Genomic DNA, 22900 nt, shown 5'->3' with positions numbered 1-22900 from the left:
GATGGGGGGTTATACCAATTTAAAAGGGTATCTTTTGGGGTCACTAATGGTGTGTCCGTGTTTCAGAGGGAAATGGATAAGATTGTTAGGACATATGAGTTACAGGGTACATTTCCCTATCTGGATAATGTCACTATCTGTAGGAAAACACAGGCTGAGCATGACAACAACTTAAAGAAATTTTTAGCAACAGCTAAAGAACTCAACCTTACATTTACCTTACCCATTCTGGGCTACATTGTCCGCAGGGGTGAAATCCGCCCCGACCCGGAAAGAATGGCCCCCCTTAAGAAGTTACCACCCCCAGACTCAGCAAAAGCCCTTAAAAGGTGTATGGGATTCTTTTCCTACTACTGTAAATGGGTTCGGGGCTACACCACAAAGGCACACCCTCTGTTTGACACTAAATCTTTTCCTCTCTCTCCAATGGCCTTGAAGGCTTTTGAGAGAATTAAAACTGATATTGCCAAAGCTGCACTCTCGTCCATTCACGAGGAGACCCATTCCAAGTGGAAACTGATGCCTCAGATTGTGCCTTGGCAGGAACCCTTAATCAAAAGGGCAGACCTGTGGCATTCTTCTCCCGCACATTACGCGGACCTGAACTTAAACATCCTGCCATTGAAAAAGAAGCCCAGGCTATTATTGAAACTGTTCGCTACTGGAGACACTTTCTAGCCGGCAGAAAATTTACTCTTGTCATTGATCAGAAATCTGTAGCCTACATGTTCAGTACTAAACACAAAAGTAAAATCAAGAACGATAAGATGCCACGCTGGCGAATAGAACTCTCAACTTATAATTATGAGATCCAGTACAGACCGGGCAGGTTAAATGATCCCTCTGACACATTGTCACAATCTGCTGCTGGTGCTCAGCTGGAGGGGCCAAAAGAGATCCATAGCAGACTGTGCCACCCAGGAGTCATGAGGTTCTTCCACTACGTAAGGGCTAACAACCTTCCTTACTCTCTGGAAGAAGTCAGGAAACTGACTAAAAGCTGTCCCCTTTGTGCAGAATGCAAACTGCAATACTTCAAAGTTCCGGAGGCCACTCTCATCAAGGCAACCCGACCTTTTGAGAGGATTAGCTTAGATTTTAAAGGACCGTTACCTTCAAACAATAAAAATGTATATTTCCTTACTGTAATTGATGAATATTCCAGGTTTCCCATTGCGATACCCTGCTCTGACGTCTTGTCAACGTCTGTCATTAAGTCACTTGACAGAATTTTCAGCATTTTTGGTTTTCCCAGTTACATACATACCGAGAGGGGCTCAGCATTCATGAGCACTGAACTGTGGCAAGCCCTGCTACAGAGGGGGATTGCCACCAGCCGTATCACGAGCTACAACACGCAGAGCAATGGGCAGGTCGAAAGGGCTAATGCAACAGTCTGGAAGATTGTTAATCTTGCTTTAAAAACACATGGTTACCCTGTTACCCAGTGGCAGGAGGTGCTGCCTGAGGCCCTACATTCTATTCGGTCATTATTGTGTACTGCAACAAATCAAACACCTCATGAACGAATGTTTGCCTTTCCTAGGAAATAAAGGAACTGTGATGGACTGGCCAACCTGTTTATCTGAGCCTGGAACCGTGCTGCTGAAGAGCCATGCTCGGGCGCGTAAAACAGACCCCCTAGTCCAACCAATTCAGCTACTGCATACCAACCTCAACTACGCTCATGTTAAATTCTCAGACGGGAGTACTGACATTGTACCCCTAAGAGATCTGACCTCACCTGGTTCGCCCCTTCCTCACACCCCTACTCAGAGTGAGCTTGAGAGATTAGGCTCACCGGCCCGGCCAGTGACCCCTAGTAAGCTTTCAGATGGCCATGCTGAGGCTCCACTGCCTCATGCTGACGATTTTGGAGCAGGTCCAGAAGTCAGTCCTTCCCACACTACAGACCCAGGAACAGTACCAGTTCCCAAGGTTGCAAAGGAGCCACCTGTTTTGAGAAGAAGCACCAGAATTCATAACAACCTGATAGGCTGACATATTCATAAAACATCTCATTATATTTCAATTGCCTGCTAGATACTGCCATATTTTGGCTGTTAGAGTATTCTCAATGCCAAACATGGTATCCATGTATCGCTTGCTTCAGTCTTTCCTAGCAGCTGTCTTTTTGACTTTAACTATTCTTCTGCTGGGGGAGACTGTGGTGAATGTCTGCCAAGCTGCCTGTCTCCCCTCTGGCGAGCTTTGCTGTACCAACATTGGCTGTGCATTATCTCTACTGTTAAGGACACTCCCCTTGGGTATAACTGTGTATGCATCTATTGTCTTTCATTATTGTTCCATGAGTTTCTGCTAATAAAAGCGATGATTATTGTTTGACCACATTGTCTTTGTCTACTTCATCAACTGGCACTTCACACACAAGACTCACAAAACTTTGATCTCAACTGAAGCAAAGATCATAAACAAAATTCAGTTTGTTTGGTAAACTGAAGCCAAAAGATCTTTGAGAGAGAGAGAGAGCACAAAATTCGAAGTTGTCTTCTTGTGTTGCTTGAAGAGAGAGGTTTGGTCCGGATCTTTCTGGCTATCTTCGGAATGTTCATCCTTTTTGAAATCCCAACATTCTAAACTCATGCTCTGGGCCTTCTTCCACTCCACAGCACCCCCAGTGGTGGTTTATCATCCAAGTCCAGAAATTTTTAGATCATTTTTCTGCACATGCTCAGTCCATCTCCCACTCTCTCAGCAGTCCACCTTCACCTTGGCTCTCTCAGGCAAACTGTCACTTTTAAGCGTAAAACCACACAACACATGGAACTCTGTAACACTATCAAATGTACTGCATTTACATTGTATACAATGATTTACAGCCCCCTCCATAATGTTTGGGACAAAAACATTTTTTTTTCCCTTTTATTTACCCCTGTGCTCTATAATTTTAAATTTCTAATCAAACAATTCATGTGTGATTAAAGTGCACATTCCAGATTTTATTAAAAAATTATTTGTATATATTTTCATTTGACCATGTAGAAATTACAGCACTTTTTATACACATTCCCCTTATAGGAGGGCATCATAATATTTGGGACATAGTAATGGTATGTATATTAAAGTAGTCATGTTTAGTTCTTTGTTGCATATTCCTCACGTGTAATGACTGCTTGAAGTCTGTGATTCGTGGTCATCACCAATTGTTGAGTATCATCTCTGTGATGCTCTGCCAGGCCTCTACTGCAGCTATTTTCACTCCTGTTTGTTTCAGGGGCTTGTCCCCTTAAGTTTTCTCTTCAGCATATGGAAGACATGCTCAATCAGATTTAGATCGAGTGACTGACTTGGTTATTCAAGAATTCTCTAGGTTTTAGCCATTGAAAAACTCCTTTTTTGCTTTAGCAGTATATTTGGGATCATTGTTGCTATAGGATGAAACACTCTCCAATGAGTTTGGAGGCATTAACTCAAACTCGAGCAGATGTTTCTATACACCTCAGAATTCATTTTGCTACTGCCATCAGACATTACATCATCAGTAAAGGTAAGTGTCCCAATACATGTGGCAGACATACATTTCCAGGCCTTAACACCTGGTGGTATGTTTTGGATCTTGGGTAGTTCCTTTACACCTCCACACTTTGCTCTTCCCATCACTCGGATACAGGTTAATCTTAGTATACCTTTTTCCAGAATTCTGCATGCTCTTTAGAATCTTATTAGCAAGCTGTAATTTGGCCATCCTGTTTCTGTGGCTAACTAGATGTTTGTATTTTGCCATGTAGCCTCTGTATTTCTGTTCATGAAGTCTTCTGTGGACAGTAGTCATTGACACATCCACAAATGCCTCCTGAAGAGCATTTCTGATCTGTTGGACAGGTACTTGAGGATTTTTCTTCATTATGATGAGAATTCTTCTGTCATCAGCAGTGGTGGTCTACCTTGGCCCACCAATCCCTTTGTGATTACCAAGATCACCAGTATGCTCTTTCTTAATGATATTCCAAACAATTGATTTTGGTAATCCTGAGATTTGAGGGATATATCTTACTGTTTTATTCTTGTTTTTCAGCCTCATCAGCCTCATCATTCCCTGAAGGTAGAAACTCACGTGAATAGGGTGGTGAAGAAGGCTTTTAGTATGCTGGCCTTTATCAGTCATTGCATGGAATATAGGAGTTGGGAGGTGATGTTGAGACTGTATAAGACGTTGGTGCGGCCTAATTTGGAGTTCTGTGTGCAGTTCTGGTCGCCTAATTATAGAAAGGATATAAACAGAGTGGAGAGAGTGCAGAGAAGGTTTACCAGAATGTTACCTGGGTTTAAGCATCTAGAGTATAGGGAGAGATTGGACAGATTAGGTCTTTATTCTTGGGAGCGTAGAAGGTTGAGAAGGGATTTGATAGAAGTATTTAAGATTATGAAAGGGATAGATAGAGTGGATGTGGATAGACTATTTCCGTTAAGAGGAGGAAAGATTAAAACAAGAGGACATGAGTTAAGAATTAAGGGGCAGAGGTTTAGAGGTAACATGAGGGGGAACTTCTTTACTCAGAGAGTGGTAGACGTGTGGAATGAGCTTCCGGGAGAAATAGTGGCGGCGGAGTCAATTGTATTATTTAAGAAAAGGTTGGACAGGTATATGGATGAGAAGAAGATGGAGGGTTATGGGCATTGTGCAGGGAGGTGGGACTAGAGAGGGGTGTTTGGTTCGGTGCGGACTAGAAGGGCCTAATGGCCTGTTTCCGTGCTGTAAATTGTTTTGTTATGTTATGTTATGTTATAATAGCTTCTTTGACTTCCATTGGGAAAACTCTGGTCCTCATGTTAAAAAATGGCATCTACAGACAGTGGCAGATTAACTACCAGCCGGGCCCTAGGCTGACCTTTAGTAAGGCCCCCCAGGGTTGGCGTCATGGGGGGGGGGGTCATTCACAGGCTATGCCCACCCACCCGCAGCACTGCTGTCACTGAAACAAATTCTTGTCTCAAATTCAATGAAAATGATGTTTTGTTTTTTTTCAAAACTTTATTTATTAATTTTAACATATAAAGAAAATAAGTAATTCACGTATAGAAAAAATACAAAATAAAGTAATACAAGTACAAAGTAACATAGTTAATGCAATACCAATCTCGGCATCTCCCCCTAACAACTAAAAACTAAGACTAAAAAAAAACTATTTTTAACCCTTAAACCCACCCCCTCCCCACCCCCAGGATAAAGAGTGAAGAATTAATACTATTAGTATAATTTAAAAAAAAAATATATCTTTAAAAAAAGATCGATATATATAAAAAAACAAACAAAAATATTAATTAAGTATTAATTAATAATCCAAAAAAATTTTATTATATAAGAATATATATGAAAAAACAAAAACAAAAAGAACTTAAATGAAAAAAAACCAGCTAATAATAAAAAAACTAAAAAAAAGAAAAAAAAGAAAAAAAAAGAAAAATAAAAAAGAAAACATATATATAGAAAAAATATATAATTTAAAAAAAAGTTTTTTTTAAAGAAAAAAAATGATTAATTCAAACTTATTTAAATTGTATATAATCAATAAATGGGGTCCTCTTTAACTCATAAAAAGACATCTTATCTTGTATAGAAAAAGATATTCTTTCCATAACCAAACAAAACTTCATCTCTGAATACCACCTATCTATGACAATACATTTCTATTCTTCCAAGTAATCGCTATACATTTATTAGCCACTGCCAGCGCTAAGTAAATAAAAGAGATCTGGTAATTATCTAATTCTAAATCAATCAACGGTTGCATATTCCCTAATAAAAATATATCAGGGTCTAATACAATATGAAGATTATATAGATTATTAAATACAGATTGAATACCTTTCCAAAATTGTTGTAACCGAATGAAAATGATGTTTGAAGTTCAAATTACTTCATCATCATTCAACCTCAATGCATTTTGCAATACCAGATTAAAATTTAGGACCATCATGTGTTTGCTTTGCGTCATTTTTAAAAACTTTATACCTGTATCATTAGGTGGTAAAGTAACTGATCTTGCTGGTAAGCAGTGACAGTACATTGTCAAGTCACATCTGATCAAAAACACAGGTTCTTCTGTTCACACTTTGGTTGGAATCGAGACATTTTCCTTGGCCTCATATAACGAGCAGCCTTTGTTCAATCTGATAATGCAGCTCAACGATAATCTTAGCAGACAATTTTGCTACCTTCATATAATAAATTGGCAATTACAACTTGAAAAATAGATGTTTTTATTTCAACACCATAATGCAAATCTCCATGGAGGTTATCCCTTTTGGTTAGATTAAATGTTCACTCAACAATTATGAAAGCATCCAACAAAAAATTGGCACTCTCCGCCCCATTATTACATCATTTATGAACTTCAAATTAAAAATTGCAAATAATCAGATGAAAATTGCATGTTTTATTAAAAGTCCATTGGATATAGACTTCACACTATTACCAATTTAGATGGTTTTTGGCCTCAACATTGAATTTGATTTGTGGCTGTTTTGTTACTGTTAAAAATTGCTTTGTTTTTCAGCCTGTAACACATTGATAATCCACTGTCCATTTCAGAGAATGTATTTGCATGGTGTTGTTCTTTGCATGTGCAGAGAGGAGCCTGGTCATGTTTGAGTCCCTGGCCCATGAGTTAAAAGTGGATTTTAACTTCTATTTATTTAAAAGAAGCACAATACATGAAGGCCAAACCAATTCAAATAATTTTATTAGCAATAGTTTTCCAGTACTCCCATGTCCCACCCTGTGCAACTGTACAACCATGCAACCAGAAAATAAAATTTCCTGGTGTGTGGGTTATTTATACTTACCTGTGTTATGATTACAATTATTGGAATTAGTGCTATAATGACAATTAGTACATAGTACATAGAAGGCAGGTGATATCAGGCAAGCACGTTTCCCTGGCGCAGCACAGGCAGAGAGGGCCATTGATTGCGCATTGAGCTGCTGCCGACACCCTGAATGAGTCCGCGAGGTGCTGGGAGCGACTGCGAAGTGGCCCAGTGAGGTGCTGGAGTGGCCCGATGAGGTGTGGTGCAGTGCTCAGTTGAGCTCCGGCAGCACTGCACCTATCTCCTACAGTAACCCCTTCCCCTTTGTTTTTTGATTTCACTGAACAGGTAAAAACCAATCAACAGGAGCCTTGAAAGCTACAAGTTGTTACAATTTTAAAATACTTTTAATATTGTGGTTTAATTCCCTTTGGCACTGTTAAAGTAACATTTCTATTGTCATATCTCTTATTTCTATTGTTGTTTGACGGGCTCCTTTCCATTCTGGACCACGAGGCTTCAGCCTACTCAGCCTAATAGTTAATCCACCACTATCTACAGACTCCAAAGGTGCTCAAAAGCTTAAAAGCAAGCCGAGCTCTCTTATACCTGCACCAATGAACCAATTAAACATACCTAAGTAATCACAACCACCTGTGAAGCCAAATGTCCTGATATTATGGTGCCCTGAAATGGAGGAACTGTGTATAAAAAGTGGTGTAATTTCTACATGGTCAAACCAAAATGTATACAAATAGTCTTAAATAAAATCTGGAGTTGTGCACTTTAACGTGAATTGTTTGATTGCAAATTTAAAAATGTGGAGCACAGTTCTCTTTGCCCCAAGCATTATGAAGGGCACTGTATCTATACAGTAAACTTAATATCCTCCTCACACAGACTTCTCCAGTATTGACTATACCCCAAACCCCAATTTATTATCATTTGCACTGTTAGAAATTGTTTTTTTAACTCCATAGTCTATTCTGGTGATGCAAAGATAAACAGCAATAGTATGAGCATTCACTCTTGTAGGACACTTCCTACCTTCCACTCTGACTCTTTGCTTTCTGCCACAATGCAAACTTTTTGGCAAATATTTTTCAATTTGTGCCTTAGTTTTCAATTTTGTTTGACCATGTTCCTGCATGGCAATTTGGGCATCCTGCAATGTAAGATTCACTTCATTGTTTTGTGGCCTTTCATGTTGGTGCAGTAATAAATTACTTGCTGACTTTGTACAGAGTTTCTAATTTTTTATTATTATATTCGTATACAAAACATTCACAGTGAAAAAAAGAGGCAATGTTGCTATGCATACCTGAAGATATTTGTTGCAATTTCTGAATAATCTGAAACCAAGTGACAGCGAGGCCTAATCGAAAGGAGTATGCAGTTCAAACTGATCAGCGTGGATTAATTATGTTCATCACCCTCTTTTCAAAAGCTCTGAGAATATCATGCAATTGAACAAGCTTATGATGAATGCCTCTACTCAGAATCTAGCCTAAATGTCTCCCCCCAACCATTGACATTCCCCTCATTCTTCCCATTCTCCACCTCCCTGCAACTTAAAATACACTCGCTTTCTTATGTATTTAGTTCTGGTGAATCTTCACTGATGTGAAACAATGATTCAGTTTCTCTCTCCTTCACGTTGTCTGACCTGCTGAGTTTCTCCAGCATTTTCTGTTTTTTTTTAAAATTTCTAATGTCCTGCATCTGCAGGTTTTAATCAACTGATGTCTGGAGATACCTCTAAATACTTACATTTGTTCACCGGATAGATTAATGGAGGCTAAAGTTTTCAACTGATGCTTACATTGGCTTCATTGACTACATGAGCAGAAATGTCTCCTCCGTGTAATAATATATGAGATCTCTGTGAATCTGAAGAATCAATTAAGACAAAAATAAAATAATCAATCTTAGGTTAAATATGTCAAGTCAATGATGTTTCACCACAGTCAAGAACAGTTAGAAATGAAGCACGAAGTGGGGAGGTAAGGGAAATCCAAAGGTAAAGAGTTTGATAGGCTGGAGGGTACCAGGGATTGAAAGGCACAAATAAGGACAGTGGCTGTTGAAAGAGGCTTGTGAATCACAAATTGTATGTGTATGGAGGAGGTGCAAGTAGAAAGAGACAAATTAAATTTGAAACCATCTAAAGAAAGAACAAAAATCGATTGCAGGGATTGTAAGATACAACTTTATCTGAAATTGCCAAATTCATTGTTGAACTTAGAAACCCTTAATGTGCCTAGGCAGAATACAAGGTGATATTCCTCAAGCTTATCCTAAACCCTCATGGAAAAATGGGAAAGCCAAAGACAGAATGGTTGGGATGGATGCAGAATAAAAAATGAAACGCAAGTCACTCTCTCAATGGAGCCACCTTTGCTAATATTGCTTTCCCCATGATCAATTGTACTAAATTGCACTTCATCTGCAAGGTGGCTTTGGGTCCTTTAGTAGCAGGGTGGATGCTGTGAGATGGGGAAGTGGGTATTGGTAGTGATGGAGAGTGACTTAGGATTCTTGCAGAGGAGAGAGCATTCAGGATTCTGAATGGAAAAGGAAAGGATGATGTGTCTACTGGGAACAGCACTCTGAAATAATTATCCTATATAATTTATAACCTGCAATGTTGAGGTTAGTGAGGAGACAGGCTCTTCAGACCAACTTGTCCATCTAGTCCCATTTGTTTGCCCTCCACCCATAATCCCTCTGAACTTTTCCTATCCATGTAATTTTCCAAAAGTCTCTTGAATGTTACAATTGTTCCCAGTGACCACGTCCTCCAGCAGTATGTTCCATGTAACTCACTGCCCTCTGTTTGAAGAAGGTGAACTCAGGTCCTTCTTAAATCTCTCTCCTTCTAGGTTTAGATTCTCCTAAACTAAGAAAAGAGACAATAACTATTTACCTCATCTATGCTCTTCATGCTTTTATAAACCTCAATAGGTGCCCACTTATCCTCCTATGATCAGGGAGAAAACTCCCAGTTTGTCCAGCCTCTCCTTATTACTCAAGCCTGCCAGTCCTGGAAACAGTTTCTTTGGTGAATCTTTTCTGCACCCTTGCCAGCTTAATGATATCTTCCCTGTAGCTGGGTGGACAGAACTGCACACAACAGCCGAGGAGCAGTCCCATCAAAGTCTCATACAATTATAAAATGACATCCCTGCTTGATCAGGATGAAGACCAAGAAAGTACAATAACACCTCTAGGTTCTAGGAAGTCTAAGGAAGTTCAATGAGTACCTATCAATAACTTCTGCAAGCGCACATATGGTATGGGAGCTGCTCAGCTGAAGATTGAAAGAACCTACAGAAGGTAGTGATTGTAGCTCAGAACATAACACAAGCTTCCCTTCACTCCATGGACTCCATCTACATCTCCCTCTGCTAGGAAAGGCAGCCAACATATTGAAGAACCCATCATACCCCACATGCACCATCTTCTCCCTCCTCCCATAAGAGGATTAAGAGGGAGAAAATGTGCACAGCAGGCTTAAAGACAGTTCTCCACAGTCTATCAGACACCTGAATGAATCCTGTTACACACAATGGTTCTCAACCTTTTTCTTGCCACTCATATACCACTTTAAGAATTCCCTATGCCATAGGTGCTCTGTGATTAGTAAGGGATTGCTTAAGGTGCTATGTGGGTGGAAAGAAAAATGTTTAAAAACCACTGTTTTAATCGTACTTAATTGAATTGTTACGTGCATGGTTTCATAACTCCAAAGGAAATGGGGCACTGACAGTTTTTCTCAAGCAAAATATTTTAGTAACAATTAGGTCTAGAGCAGTGATTCTTAACCTTCCCTTCCCATTCACATACCACTTTAAGTAATCCATCACTAATCACAGAGCACCGATGGCATAGGGTGTGGGAGTGGAAAGAAAAAGGTTCAGAACCATTGTGTTACAGTGTTCTCAAACTCCCCTTGTTTAGTGCTAATTGAAAGTCTCTTTGATGGAAGCTGACCCTAAAGTTCTCCTCCCTCCTTTTGGTGTGAATTTATCTTCCTCTTCATTGCAATTCTATACTCCGTAATTGTGCTGTTTATACAGCTATATGAATAATAGATAACATGTTAGTCTGCTCACAGAAAAATCCTTCTCACTGTACGTAACAGGTATTTTCAGATAAATAAATTTAAACTTAAGCTCGACAAACTTCCTTTGCTTGCTTTTCATTGAGATAGAATACATTGTTTTACTCTCCCGAAACCATAGAAAGTAGAAGTTATGACATTATTTTATTGAAAAACATAAAAATAGTGCAGCTAGGACCACTTTTGCTCTTCCCCTCCCACCTCCACCCAACCCCTCCTCTTTGGTTCCACTCCCTACACCCCCATCTCCCTATTAGATTCTTCCACTATCCTCCCCACCTCCTTTTAGTTCCATCTGGTCTCCCTTCACCACCATTTTCTTCTCTTTTACTCATAAGATTCCACCACTGGCAGCCTTGTCTTCTAATAAGACCATAAGACATAGGAGCAGATATAGGCAATTCAGCCCATTTAGTCTACCCCACCATTCAATTATTTGCTGATGTATTTTCCCACCCAGTCCCACTGCCTGGCCTTCTCCTCATAACCTTTGATGCCCTAGCTAATCAAGAACTTCTGTCTTAAATACACCCAATGACCTGGCCTCCACAATCACCTGTGGCAACAAAATTCCATAGATTTACCACCATTCTTGCTGAAGAAATCCCAAAGCATTTCTGTTCTAAATGGACATCCTTCAATTCTGAAGTTGTGCCCTCTTGTCCAAGACTCTCCCAGCATGGGAAACAACCTTTCTACATCTACTCTGCCCATGCCTTTCAACATTCAAAATGTTTCAATGAGGTTGCCCCTCATTTTCCTAAATTCCCAGAATAATCCTTGTGAACCTCCTCTGAACCCTTTCCACATCAGCATGTCTTTTCTTAAATGAAGAGCTCAAAACTGCTCACAATACTCCAAGTGAGGTCTCACCAGTGCCTGATAAAGCCTCAACATCACATCCCTGCTCTTATTTTCCATTCTCTTGAAATGGCCAGAATTGTTTTTGTCTTCTTCACTGCCATCTCAATATGCAAATTTACCTTCAGGTAAATCATCCGCTCCAATCTGTATAATTTGTCTTCCTCCACTTGAGCCTTTCTTGCTTTTCTCTTCCTTTGGCATCTGACAATCTTCAGTCTCTGCCCATCATGCTTTACTTCTACCTGGTTCACCAAATTCACAAAGGGCCCCTGTCACCTCCTCCTGCCCCGTTCTCTACTACATTTTCTCAGGTTCACCTCAAAAGGTTAACCATTCTTTTTCTACCTCTGATGCTACTTGATCCATTGATTTCCTTCAGTGGATTATGTTTCATTTCAGATTACAGCTGTACACTGTACCAACTGAACTGTATTTATTGCTAATATGGCAATGAGAAATAGGAGAAAAGCATTAGAGTTGGAATAGAAACTCTGATAGAATTTTTAACATTTATGCACAGCTAGTGTTGCACTGTTGAAGTCAGCTAACCCATCAAGGGCACATTTGATGTTGAAACTTTTCCAATCCATAAGGCTGAGCTCTGAAATAAGGATACCACATTCCAAATTTGCCATCTAAGGAGCTTCAAAGCTAGTTCCATTTGACATTTATATGTCATCTGTCTTTGATCTGGGGTCATTCTTGTTGTGTCAACTTATTTTGAGGACCAGTAAAATCAAATAGAGATTGTGAAATACCAGCAAGCATTGAAATTGTTCATCAGTTTCTGATGTTACCTTGACCGCAATATTTGACATTCAACAATTTTACAATTAAATCTGTTTTCTAATTATAAATTCCATTTTAATTTAGCATTTACCTGAAAGGCTGCAATACTAAAGTTAAGAAAAATTTAAGCCTGCAGGATAAAGAATCTCAAGGTTGAATGTGGTGTCATGTATGTACTCTGACAATAAATTTGAATTTGAGCCTGAAGTTGAAAAACAAAATCTTCAGACATGAAAATGCCAATTTATGTCCAAGGTCAATAGTTTCCACAAAAGTTTCAGGTTAGATTTTAACACCATATTGTGACACTACATTCAGCTCAGCAAAGTAACCAATATATTCAGTAAGCAATACATGTTAATAGTCTGAGTAATGCAGCACTTTGCATTTGTTGTAACTAAGCAAGAAGTGGATGCAGACGTGGGTCATTCAGCTTTTCATGCATTATCTACTGTTCGGTGAGATCTTTCAAGTCAAGTCAAGTCAGGTGCCTGGCAATGCGAAGGTCTTAGACAGATGTGTTTTGATCGAGCTCTTCATGAAGAGTATTAAAAAGATGGTTAAAATCTTAAAAGTAAGAATTTTTCACTAAAAAAAATGGATAAAACAAGTACTAAGAAACCAAAGCAGCTGAGAAAAATCGAGGAAGTTTCTACTCAGCGGGAACATTAAGGGGGATGTTACATGATGCCATAGGATTGATACATAGTCTCCTGATTCCCTTGGGAAATTAGTTTACAGAGTTTTGAATAAGCACTGTTTTAATTTTAAAATCATTTTAAAAGTGTATTTAAACCTTCTTACCTTACTTCCATGATGCCTCCAAAAAATGTAAAAGTAATAGCAATGACCTCTGTAACCCGACGGGAAGACAAGAAGAAAATGAATTGAGGCCTACCTTGATGTTCTGCCTCCCAACTTGATGAGCTTTTTGAGGGGATTCCTGCCGACGCCACTCAGCCACTACTGTGGAGAGATGGCGTCGGTGAGGAACTTGTAAGTGAACCACACATGCGTGGCACAACAAAGCCCAAGGCACTACTGGGAGTGCAGCAACCCTCCATAGAAAAGTTGGATACCTTGGCACTGGAGGAGGAAGAATTACAAGGTTCTTCAGCTGAAGATGAGGAAGAAGAGGAAGGGATACAAGAAGAAGAGGTCATGGAAGAAATTAAATTTAATCCTCAAACTAAGACAGAAGAGTTATCTATAATGATAATGCAGCAGATTAAAGCAATGAAAGGGAAAATGAGAGAAGGATTAAAGGCTGAAATTAAAATGAAAGAAGAAACTGATAAGGTGTTGGATGTTGGAAACAAAATGAAGAAGAAATTAGAGAAAATGGAAGAAACAATTACTAGAGTGCAGGGTGTACAGCATATTGAAGACAGGGTGTTTAATGTAGAAAATACAACTACTGGTTTAATTACAGTAAATGAAAAGCTTTCTGATAAAGTGGAGAATTTTAGTAGAAGAAATAACATTAAAATAGTAGGTCTTTCAGAAGGGAAAGAAGGTCCATATGCAATTCTCTTCTTTCAGGATTGGATTCCTAAAGTATTGGAAGAAGATAACTTTGAGAATAAGATTGAAATTTAAACAGCCCATAGGGGTCTGAGACCCAAGCCTCTCCCTAATCAAAAACCATGTTCTATACTAATAAAGTTTCTGCATTATCAAGGCAGAGCGAAACTTTTAACTCTTGCTGTGAAAGGAGTGAAGGAACGGCAAGTCCTTTGTTATAGGAAGGGGACAGGATTTTATTCTATCCTAATTTGAGTGAATATTTGTTGAGAAGAAGGAAAGAATTTACTTCAGCTAAGAAAATTCTATACGATAAAGGTTATGAGTTTGTCCTTCGATACCCTGCGTCTTTGAAGATTCTTGTTCCGGGACAACAGAACAGATTCCTTACAAATTTTGCTCAAGGAGAAGAGTACACTTGGAGTCTTTCAGAAACTCAGCCTTTAGCAATTACCACGGGCTTGTTGCAATGAACTATCTTTTTTTCTTTTAATTTCATTTCTTTTAGCTCTTTTGATTTTGACTTGCTATCTTAATTATGGTCAACTAATTAGTTGATGAATTTTTATTAGCGAAGTGATTAAAGCTTATATCTTGAATGTACCAAGGGAGTTGGGAGGGGTGAGAGGTGTTGATTTCTGCGAGATTATGTGTATGTTTGTGACCTTGGTCACAACCCTTAAAATGGAGGGAATTAGTGTTATATTGGACAACACTTACTTGGAGGAATTTTTCTTATATTGTTATAGATATGAATTTGTAAATATTTTTTGTATTTTTCCCTTTTTCTTTTTTCTTCTTTTAGATTGCTAGAGGAGGTGAGTCTGGATGCACAATTTTTGTTGGATTTGGAGGAGACTTGCAGGATGAGGTGAGGGAGAAGGACTATAAATATTTGATCTAGATGAGTAAAGTAATTAAGTTCATAAATTTTAATGTTAATGGGCTAAGCAGATCAATAAAAAGAAGAGTACTATCCAGGAACATCAAACTAAACCCCGAAAGGGAGGGATGTAAGAGTGGCCTCGGGACCAGTGGACCCCAGCAGAGCTGGGGAGTTGGGACAAGAACTAAATATTATCTGGAAAAAATGGGAAACTTGAGCAATCAATTTGCAGGCGTTGAAAATTTAATGAGAGACATGACTGAAAAGATGACTGAAATTTTTAAAAAATTCATTGAAGATTTAATGAAAAGAATGAACCAAGCAGAAGAAGACTTGGCAAAAACACAAGGTAAGCTAAAAGCTTTGGAAAAAGTTATGTGAAGAAATGGGAGTCGGACAGACAAGGTCTTCTGGACAAGATAGACCACATGGAAAATTTTAGCAGATGAATTAATGTTCGAATTATCAGACTGAAAGAAAGAATCGAAGGAAGAGATCCAGTGAACTTTTTTGAAACAGTGCTGGGAGAAGACAAATTCAGAGAAAAATTACATATTGAAAGGGCTCACCCAACCCTCAGACCTAGGAGAGGCAGTGATCAGCAACTACAACAGGTCCTGGTAAGACTTTAGAGTTGCCAGGAATGGGAGATAATTCTGGGAGCAGCATATGAATTCTCTAAGCAAAAAAAAAGGCCGATCCAAGAATGACCATGAAAATGTGCTATTTTTTCAAGATTTTAGTCCTACTTTGATTAAGCAAAGGAAGGAGTTTGATGATGTAAAACGATAATTACGTTCCAAAAACTTGAAATATTCAATGATATTTGAGTCAAGGGTCAATGTAGCAGAAGGTAATCGATGATTTTTCAAGACTAAGAATGAGGTGGAAAACTTCCTGCAAGGTTTATGAAAAGGCTAAGGTTGCCAAAGATGAAGACTGTAAATAATGTTTACAATGGGACTAAGTAAAAGTTATATATTTTTTCAACTGTCTTGTATTTATTGTTGAAAAGTAAATTTTATTGAAATGTTTATAGAGAGCTCAGAAAAGAGTGAAAACTTGGGAAAAGTAGTAGCAAAGTGGAGACTCTGGTCTAAGGGGGGAGAATGATGCCCAAAGAGAAATATCTACAAAAGATGGCAATAAAGAGTGGGGTTCTTCTTCCTCAAAGGATTCCGTGGGCTCTTTTCATGGGATTTTGGGGTTTCCTGTTTACGTTACCATCCAGGCAAGGACATTATATGTGTTTTTTAAAGGGGAAAGATCACTATTATTGAAACAATTGAAAAGGTTTTATTGTTATACAATATTTGTTTAAAAAATCAATATGGATAGAACACTAAAATTTATTAGTTAATGGGCTGGTGAAGAAGAAACGGGTCTTGGCATACCTACAAAAATTTAAAGCAGATGTAGTCTTTCTGCAAGAAACATATCTTACTAAATTGGAACATGCTAAATTAAAAAGAGGTTGGGTGGGACAAGTAATATCATCTTTATTTGGCTTAAAAGCAAGCGGAGTAGTGATTTTAATTAATAGGAATATACCAATAATATTAGAAGGACACTGACTGACCAAGCCAGAAGATCTATAATGGCAATATTGTAAAATTTATGGAGAATCATGGACTTTTATGATTATCTATGCACCAATTTATGATAATGAAGTCTTTATGAAGGATATCTTTTAGAAACAGCAGAAGGAAGACAAAATATATGGGTTAGAGGAGATTTCAATTTCTATCTAGATTCAGTACTGGATAAATCACCCAGAACAGTGACAAGGGCAAAAGATGCAAAAACAACACTATCATTTATGAAGGATTTTAATTTGATTGATATATGGAGACAGCTTAACCCCGAAGAAAGAGACTATTTGTTCTACTCAAGGATACATGATGCACATACAAGGATTGATTGTTTTTAATGACTTTTTATCAGATCATTCATCATTAACTTAAACTATTGTGATAACGGAAAAAAACAAGAAAGTGTGTACAGATTGTGTTTCAATGCCACATTGTTGAAAAGGAAAGACTTTTGTGAGTTTATTAAGAGACTATTTTGTGAAACTAATTTTTCTTCTTCTGATAATAGCCTTTTAATATGGGATACACTTAAAGCTTATCTAAGATGACAAATGATCTCTTATACAAAAAATCTTAAGAGAGAAGATGGTACAGAGTTGAATGGTTTATAGAAAGACATAACTAAACTGGAAAATGAATATCAAAGAATGGGATTACAAGAAAAATGTAGATTATTAGAGAATACAAAATAGAGATATAAGACATTACAAACATATAGAATGTAACAAATTATACTAAAAACTAAACAAAAATATAATGAATTAAGAGAATGGGCATAAAGTTTTATCTTGGCAGGTAAAGGCATAGGAGTCATCTAGGATGATAAATACAATAACAATAGAAGCCAATATTAGAACGTGATCAAAAAGAAATAAATAGCATTTTATACAATATTATAGAAATAGACAAATTAGAATTATGAGGAGTTGAAAATGAGATGGACACATTTTTAGCAAATATGGAACTTCTAAAATTAGAAGATAGAGAATGGGTTGATTTGGATGCCCCTTTAACAATGGAGAAATTGAGAGAGCTTTGGGCATTTTACAAGCTAACAAATCTCCAAGAGAGGATGGCTTTCCTCCTGAGTTCTATAGACATCTTAAAGATTTATTGATGGATGTATTGGACTGGGTGATGGAGATCCAGACCTTCCCAGAATCTTTCTCAACTGTTATAATTATAGTATTACTGAAGAAAAATAGAGACCCATTAAAAACTTCATCATATATACCTATATCACTTCTCAATGGTGATTATAAAATATTGGTAAAGGCATTAGCTAAAATATTGAGACAATATTTTTCCAAAATTACAGATTAAGTGGAATTTGTTAAAGGAAGACATTCTTCAAATAGTTTGGGTAGACTATTTAACATAATACAAGTATAATAGTCTCCCTAGATGCAGAAAAAGCATTCAACCATCTTTATTTAAAAGATTGTAAAAAAAAAAATTGGTATAAGCAGAAAATTAATAAATTGGATAAAAACTCTTTGCATAAAGCGCATGCCAAAATCATAACTAATAATCAGATGTCAGTGTTTTTTTCCCCCTTCAGTAGATCAAGAAGACAAGGTGTCCTCTGTCCCCAGTGCTTTTTATCCTTGTGATTGAACTGCTGGTGGAGATTACAAGAAGAGATTCAGATATTAGGGGCTTCAAAGTTGGACAAGAAGAACATAAAATGATCATATTTGCTGATGACGTGCTATTATATGTCTGACCCAGCTGAATCCTTGATAAAATTACAAACAATATTTTAAAAATATGGAAGAGTGACAGGCTATAAAATAAATATGAACAAGAGTGAGATAATGCCATTGACAAATTTTGATTATGAAAGATATAAAAAAAGAAGTAGATTTAAATGGAAGACAGATGGAATGAAATATTTAGGAGTAATGACAGATAATAATTTACAAAACTTATATAAATTTAATTGCACTCCTCTTTCAGAAAAAATAGAGAAAGATTTATAGAAATTGAAAGACTTGCCAATTACTTTAGTGGGAAGAGTAAATTGTATTAAAATGAAGGTGATGCCAAGATTAAGTAACTTTTTCAATCATTGTCTATTGCACTACCTAAAATTTTCTTTAAACTATTAAATAATTATATAAGGCTATTCCTATGGAATAATGGAGTGCCAAGAATTTCATTGGAAATGCTAACATGGGATTATATAAACTGGGAGGACTTAGGCTCCTGTATTTCAAGAAGTATTATTTATCAGCACAAGCAAGGTTTTTATCATTCTTCTTCGAAGGAGACAGTTGCCCTTCTTGGATCAAAATTGGATTAAATTCAATAAGAGAGGGGTCTGTGAAGGACTTTATTTACAAGTGGAATGTTGTTAAAGACAAAAAAAACCAGATAACCTATATTAATACATATGATTAGAATATGACAAGAAATAAATTAGTGTATTGGAAAAAAAAAAGAAGGTATAACATTAAGGACATTATGCAAAAATATGTTGCTGCCTATAAAGCTGGGTAACAAAATATTGAATTTATGGTATGAAAAAGGAATAAGATATGTTGATTACTGTTATGTTGAGGGATGTCTTATGACTTTTGAACAATTAAGAAATGAATCTGGAGTAGCTAATGGGATTTTCTTTTGTTTTCTCCATCTAAGAAAGATGGGAGCCAAACTTGGCCCCAAGTGAAATAAGTGAAATAGAACAAACAATTTGGTTGGGGAATACACCTACATTTATAACCAAGATGAACTATGCTCCCCAGAATGAAAGTGCAAAACCAGGTTTACAGAGATTGAGAGAGATGAGAGATAGATGTTTCAATAATGGACAGATATTGGTCTGATTGGGGTTTGGATAGCAGGGCATATAATTTTTTACACCCATTATATCTCACACCACAGAAGTTGCATAAATCAAAATTTGAAATAGCAGAAATGTGTTTTAGGTGTGGGATAGAAATAGAAATATTTTTACATGCTACGTGGTCATGTGTGAAGGTGAGACCTTTCTGGCAGAATATTACTGAAATATTAACAAGGAGAACAGAGGTGGCCTTCGTGGGCAACTTGGAGCTTTATCTTTTGGACAACTTTGCTGAAATAAGAAATAAATTAATTCACTTATAATTTTCATTTGTTAAAATAGCCTTAGCAATTGCAATTACTTGGAAATCCGACTCCCCTCTACATGTAGTACAATGGACTGCCGAGATGAATAGTTGTATACCTAAAGAAAAAATTACATTAAAAATATGACCTATTTATTAAGATATGGCAGCCATATTTGATTAATATAGGGGCCCAATTGTAATTATAACTATAATAACAAAAAGGACAATAATAGATGCTGCTATAGCATAAATACAAGTGACTTCCCCTTATAGATTTTTTTTATTGTCATCATAAATGTGGACCCTGACAGCATGTGGTGTATGTAGGACTAAATGTTAATATCCCTTATTGCATTCCTGGGACTTTCTACTAGACTCTGCAGGATTGCCAAGTGAGTGGTGGTATCTTTTGGGTTATCAAGTGGGCACCCTCCTTTCTCAGTGTTTCACTGATAGACACATGACTCATGATACCTTGCATTCACAACTCCCAGAGTAGCCTTGATGTTGATGTGGCTACAAATCTTCTGAACCTACTTCAACCAGGCTTACCCTTGCCTTCCAACCACGTTGCTGCACATTAGCTGCAAGCTCAGCATACCTCAGTTTGTTGCTCTCATAGGCCTCTGGCACTGTATCCTCCCAGAGCACTGTAAGTTCAATTGTATAAACAGCACAAGGTCTGGTCTAAAGTTGGTTTTCATGATTTAATTTGGGAAGCAGAGCCTCTGGCCTAAGTCTGCTACCATCTTCCAATCATGTGCCCCACCGATCTGCCTGTAATCTGATCTTGATGTGGTGATTCCAGCTTGACCCTCTCCTTCCTGGATAAATGCCATTAATGGCTGGTGGGATGAAGGTAGAAGAAGAGCATTAACATGCATCCACCAATTTTCCAGCACTGCTAGAAGTCACTGTAGTGCCTGGTTGTGATGCCAGGTGTATTGAAGGAGGCTGGTCTTGTAGCCCACCACAATATGTTTTAGTGTTGCTGAAGTAGGGCAGAGGGAGCATGTGGGGTCCTCTCCATACCACTAGCTGAGATTCATGGCAGACAGAAAGCATCATATGCAGCCCTGATGTTGAAGCTCACTCTGAATGTCACCATCTCCTACAGATCTTCCTTTTCTCCACTCCGTCCCATCTCATATTTTGCCCTTGCTTTGCATGAGCAATGGCCTTTGCATCTCCTCCTGCCGGCATAGGTCCTCCATCACAAGCCTACATCTCTGAGACAGAGCAGCCTTGTTCCAGGCTGGTGTTCTGGCCCCAAGGCTAAGACCATTCCTCCCTTGCTGCACTTGGCCCACAATGTTCCTATGCTTGAGTGCCACCTTTGCTTGCTTAGTTGTTTCTTATGGAATCCATTTCCTCCCAGTATCCAGGATGATGGCAGCTTGAGCTACATGTGGATGACTCACCTCTGTTAACATCATCTCCAGTCTTATATTGGTGCACTTGTACTCCTCTGAAAGACTGGAAATGGATAGCTCTAGGACTTCTTTATCGTAGAGCCTTATCCTGCTGAGGCATCTGGAAAAACTAAGCTTCTTCCTTACATATAAGTTGATCAATATCTCCAGCTTTTCGAGACTATAACTTCATACAGAGTTAGTGGCCACCATAAGGCATGGGAAGAGCCTAAACTGCATAACTGGAGCTTCAACTTGCAAGGTAGTGTGGTTCAGTTGATGCTCTCAAGGCCTCTGGCAGAATTCTTCCTGAGCTGATGTATCTGCTCTGTATCTTTGGATACTATCAACCTAAGCTTTTCATTGGTTTCCTCAAAGACTGTTGGAACAGCTTCTAATGATCTAGATGCTTCTGAACTTGCTTGGCTTGATCTTCATCCAAACTTTCTCGATGTTCTCTTGCAGCTTCCTCAGCAGGCATATAGTACAAGCCTTGGTTCTGGTCAGTGTTGTGAGATTGTCCATATATGCTCTAATAGGCGGCAATCTCAAGCCAGATCTTATGCGCTGCCCTCCAACCATTCATTCAGATGCTCTAATGATAACCTCCATGCCTATGTTGAAGGCTAGAGGGGAGATGTCTAAATCCCACCATGAATCCCACCTCCAGATGTTACTATATTGTTGTGTAGTCTGCTATTGTCAAACACATCTGCACATCCTGGAAGTAGGCATTAACAAGGCCTGTGAGGGCCACTGGGACTCTGAGGAAGTCGAAAGCAGTCCAGAGGAGGTTATGAGGAACCGAGCTGAAGGCGTTGATGAGGTCTAGGGACACCACAAGAAGATCTGTTTCCTCTTTCTTGGCAACATGGATCTAATGACAAATAGTGCAATTATTGTCCCAGACAGCCAGAGAAGCCTGAGATCTCTGCTTTCTGGATTGATGTATCAATCAGCTGGTTGCTCTACAGATATCTTGACAGCCTATGAGCCACCACACTAAAGAAGATTTTGCCCTCAACGTTCAGGAGACTGCTCTGGCAGAATTAGCTGATTTCTGATTAACCCTTTTCCTTTAGGATCAAGATTCCTCCTGCTCTCTGCCAGGATGTTGGTATCTCCTGGTTGCATCATACCACCTGCATGTGCTTCCAGAGGAACTGCAGGATACCTGGTGCATTTATGTAGAGCCTGTATGACACTTCAATGGGACCTGGGCTGATGCAGGCCTTGCTCTATGGACAATCTTTTCCACCTCACTCCATCTAGATGGGCTGATATCGAGTTGGTGTTCCAATGGATGAATTGATGGCATGTCAGATGGGATGGTGATCTCTGTGTGGTGTCGGTTGTCTGTGTGGAGCTTTTCCAGGTGTTTTTTCAGTTCTGTCCTTGACACTGAGAGATTTCCACTCTTCTTCCCTATAAAGAGACCCTTCACAAACTTGAAGGGATCTTTAGAGAAGCTTGTTATTTTTTGCTCCTTCTTCCTGCTCTTCCTTACCAGGTTCTCAGCTCTCCTCAGTGTTGCAGCCTGCTCCATTTATCTGGTTCTCCTCCTCTGTGATCTTCCTCCATTGTTTCTTCAGCTGCCTCCTATCTCTGACCAGACAAACTATCTCCTTCTGCCTCCTGGACAGTATAGTCTGTATAGTCTTCTTCCTCTCTTGCACTCCAAAATGTTCCACCCTATAGCTGTAGATTAAGTCCCCCATTCTTTTCAACTTCTTCATGGTGTTGCCTCTGAGTGTCTCTAAGATGTGGCAAAGATCAGCATTTCCTCCCCCCACATTGCCTTCTTGCAGGATTTTGGCCATTTGATCAATGGCTCTGGATTT

At 38.5% G+C, this 22900-nt stretch overlaps 1 long non-coding RNA gene across 1 annotated transcript in view; it reads left to right on the top strand.

Annotated features, from left to right (window-relative positions):
• Positions 1–3225: 3225 nt before the first annotated feature.
• The window catches only part of LOC138752735 (uncharacterized), a 36161-nt gene continuing 16486 nt past the window's right edge, over positions 3226–22900 (top strand). The window contains exons 1-2 of the long non-coding RNA XR_011350885.1: positions 3226–3508; positions 14877–14942. This is a non-coding gene — a long non-coding RNA (uncharacterized lncRNA). The remainder of the gene's footprint in view (positions 3509–14876; positions 14943–22900) is intronic.

The sequence above is a fragment of the Narcine bancroftii genome, chromosome 2, assembly GCF_036971445.1.
Source record: "Narcine bancroftii isolate sNarBan1 chromosome 2, sNarBan1.hap1, whole genome shotgun sequence".
NCBI lineage: Eukaryota > Metazoa > Chordata > Chondrichthyes > Torpediniformes > Narcinidae > Narcine > Narcine bancroftii.
The sequence above is the reverse complement of the archived record's forward strand: the minus strand, read 5'-3'. Positions and strand labels throughout refer to the sequence as shown.